At 48.1% G+C, this 3,774-nt stretch overlaps 1 protein-coding gene across 1 annotated transcript in view; it reads left to right on the forward strand.

Moving 5' to 3' along the window:
* The window catches only part of LOC148121981 (epoxide hydrolase 1-like), a 109,085-nt gene that overhangs the window by 61,208 nt on the left and 44,103 nt on the right, over positions 1 to 3,774 (forward strand). The window lies entirely within an intron of this gene.

The following is a 3,774-nucleotide window of genomic DNA, read 5'->3' on the forward strand; positions in this document are numbered from 1 at the left end:
CCCTTCAGTGCTGGAATTAAAGGCATGTGACTCCCTAGTACTGGGATTAAAGGTGTGTGACCTCACTGCCTGGCCTCTACTGGCTTAGTTTTGCCCTCTGATCTTCAGGAAAACTCATTTATTAAAACATAAATAAAATATCACTATAGAAAATTTCTTTTCTGTGTATTTTTCTGGTCATTTGTCTTCCCTCTTTTGAGCTGCTCATTTCCCATCCATTGATTGGATGACTTTTTGCAGGGGGGGGAGGTGTGGGGGGCATGTCATATCTGGAGCTCAGTATAGAACAACCCTACCCCCCGTCAGACGTGTAGTTCTGTGGGCTGTCCCTTCACTCTGTTGATGGTTTTCTTTGCTGTACAGAAGGTTTTTGATATCCTGTAATTGGCTCGTGAATTCTTGAGATTTCCTGGCCTATTGAGGTCCTTCCCAGAAAGTCCCTGTCTGTGGGGTCTAGATCGCCTTTGAGTTGTTTCCTTGATATTTCTCTCCAGCAGTTTCAGAGACTCAGGTCTTAATGAAGGTCTTTGCTCCACTTTGATTGGATTTTTGCGCAGGACGAGAGATGTGGCGTTAGTCTTCTTCTACACTCGAATATCCGGTTCTCTCATCGCCATTTGCTGAAGCTTTCTATCAACATGTTTTCGACACCTTGAAATTAGGTGGCTGTCATTGTATAGGTTTATAACGGGTCCTTTCCTGATTTCCATTGGTCCGCGTGTCTATTTTTATATTACATGTCTATATTTGTGTGAGTATCATGATGTCTCTGTCACTATAGCTCTTTAATGGAATTTGAGGCCAGGTACTGTGATATTTCCAGCATCGTTCTTTCTGCTTAGGACCGCTTTGGCTATTTGGGACTGTTTGATCCAAATAGATTGTTTTGAAGTAATCTTATTTTAATGATTTGTGAAGCATATTGTTGGCATTTGGATAGGTACTGAGTTCATCCTATAGACCACTTCCACTAACCTGGACATTTCCACAATATTACCTACGTATTCATGAGCATTGGACACCTTTCCTTTTTCTAGCATCTTCTAGTTTCTTCTTCAGTGTTGTTAAGTTCTCACTGTAGAGGTCTTTCACCTCCTTTACTACATAGATTCCTTTTTAAAAATTAACTTGAAATTTTTATTCCTTTATGCATATGGTGTTTGCCTGCATGTATGTCTGTACACAAAATGCATGCCTGGTGCCTGCAGAGGCCAGAACAAGGCACTGGATCTCCTGGAAATGGAGTTACAAACGGCTGAGTCACCATGTGGACGCTGGGAATCTGAACATCTGGAAGAACAGCCTGTGCTCTTAACTGCTGAGCCATCTCTCCAACCCTGGTAGTTTACTTTTTAAAAGTTATTGTGAGTGGATTCTGATCTGTTTCTGATTTCTTTCATATAAAGCTATTGGCTTGATATGGTGCTTTTCCACCCCATCTTTCCTGAAAGTGTTTATCAGCTAAGTGTGTTCAGCAGGGTCTTTAATTATTTTTTTTTGTGGGGATGGAAGGGTATAAGAGTTTTGCTCACATGTGTGGTTGTGTAGCACATGTGTGCCTGGTGTTCACAGAGGCCAGAAGAGGGTGTCAGATCCCCAGGAACTAGAGTTACAGATGATTGTGAGCCACTATGTGGGTGTTGGGAGTGGAACCCTGTCCTCTGGATGAGCAGCTAGTGTTCTTAACTGCTGAGCCATCTCGCCAGCTCCCTTTAGGGTCCTTTAAGCATAGGCTCACGCATTTTAGCAATAGGTATAGTGCAGCCTCCTTTCACATTTGTATCTCCTTCTTTTAGAAATAAACCTTTAAGTTTCCGTGCACTGTTTGAGCCTTGTCCCTATGCATCCGCTCTGTGTTAGCTCTGCCCCTTACCCGCCAGTCTCAGCATGGCTAACCAGGTCTGTGGTCAGTGCGTAGGGCCAGGTGCCATTATTTCACTTAATGATGCCCTGGTAGGCAAGGGGGATCATGTGGCATTCTGAATGCCCAAGAGGGAATTCGAAGCAATTCCCTCAAGTGAAAAGTGAATATTCTTCATGTATGAGTAAAGAAATAGATACCAAGTGCTGAGACCCTGGAGGATCAATCTTTGATCCATCAACTTATGGAGAAGGAAAAGAAAATTCCTGTCATATTTCCTGTGGCCTCACACACCATCCCAGTTCCAGCCAGTGTTTAGCAGTGATGGGCAGTTTTCATGTATCTGTTAGGAATCTTGGAAGGCCTCCCCTGTAGATAAATGGGGAGCTTTGTAGGATGGCTCCCTACCCCCTGGGCTGTAATGCTGTCCTCACCTGCCTATGCAGACCCACTACCTGGAGGACTGGGCCTTCAGTGCAGGAGGCTCTGGATGAGTGAAGCTTTGCCATTGGCTATTTATGGGCTCATGTGAGCGCCTCTGACAGCCACAAGGGTGCAGCAAACACAGGCCTCTGAATTCAGCAACTACTAGAGGCATCTGCTCCAGAGGGCTAAAATGCCAGGATCCCTTTCCTTCCTGGATCTCCTCTTCTCTAGCCTCAAGATGTTGCTTAGCGGGAGGCTGTGTGTCGGAGTCTCAGAAGGCAGAGCAGTGATGGATGCTACCCTAAGAGCCAAGGACAGGAGAGCAGCCCTGGCCTTTGCAGCTGATCCCTTCGTGAGGTCAGGGACTCTTCTTAGAATAGTCTGTCTTTGGACAGTCTCTCCTGAGAAGATCTTCAGGGACCACCATTATTCAAGGACACCTGAGGCCCTTTTAACAGCAAGAGAATAGGCCAGATGGGTGCTGGAGATCCCTTGTTCCGAGCCTGTGCCGGGGAAGAGGCATCAAGGACACACCCCTGTCTCCACAGACAGCCTGGCTCCAGATGGGTTCCAGGGTCCCAGTGCAACACCATCTAGGGGCTCCCAGTGGGGAGGGGTGGGACCAGGAAGGCCCCTGCTGTGGCTGATGCTGATGGTAGCCAAGCTGTACACACATCTCAAGTGTCGTGCTGGGCTTTTGTGTTACGTTACCTGGGACTCTGGCTGGATCAGGGCAGAGGATCCCCACAGAGAAAGCACAGACAACAAGAATTATCAATAAAGTTCCCACTGGGCCACGCTGGTAAGATCCCATCTCAGTGTCTGCTAAGTTGGGAGGGTCAGTGCCATAGGGCTCATGGCGAGGATATGAAGACAGAGTGGGAGTTGGAGAGTGGGGTGCCCAGGTTGGGTGTTGGGCGTGTCCTCAGTCTGAAGTCGCAGCCTGCAGAAGGTCAGGCAGTCCCTGTGGGGTCTTGGGGCTGGGCAGCTGCTTTTGGCAAAGAGCATCCTTCCTGTGGTTCCCTGGGAAATGCCTGAAGGACAGGGTCATGACAGGAGGAGATTCATCAGGGAAGAGGAGGAAGCGCTGCTGTAGAGGCACAGAGTCAAACATGGACGATCCTTCCCTCTACCTCAGTCAGAGGGCCACGGGACCAACACATCTCTGCAGATCTCATTGAGCTCACCCGGCGGAGCCTGGGGTACTCAGATCTTCTCATAGACAACTGCCAGCCGCACTGCCTCTGTTCCTAGGGGTTGTATACCGGCTCAAGGGGTCTCATAATCTCCTGGCGTCTGCCTAGTGCAGTGTCCTGGACTACTTATTGGTGGCATCTAACTGCATCTCTGCCGTAGTCAGCATGGCCAGGTTCAGAGGGCTCAGCAGGACCCTCCATGGTGGGGACGGGGGGACCTGGCAACTGTCTTTTGAAAGGAAAGTCCCATGTGGTTGTCTAAGAAACACATGGAATTTGGTCCAGACACTC

The sequence above is a fragment of the Myodes glareolus genome, chromosome 5 (genome assembly GCF_982192425.1).
Source record: "Myodes glareolus chromosome 5, mMyoGla1.1, whole genome shotgun sequence".
Taxonomy (NCBI): Eukaryota; Metazoa; Chordata; class Mammalia; order Rodentia; family Cricetidae; genus Myodes; species Myodes glareolus.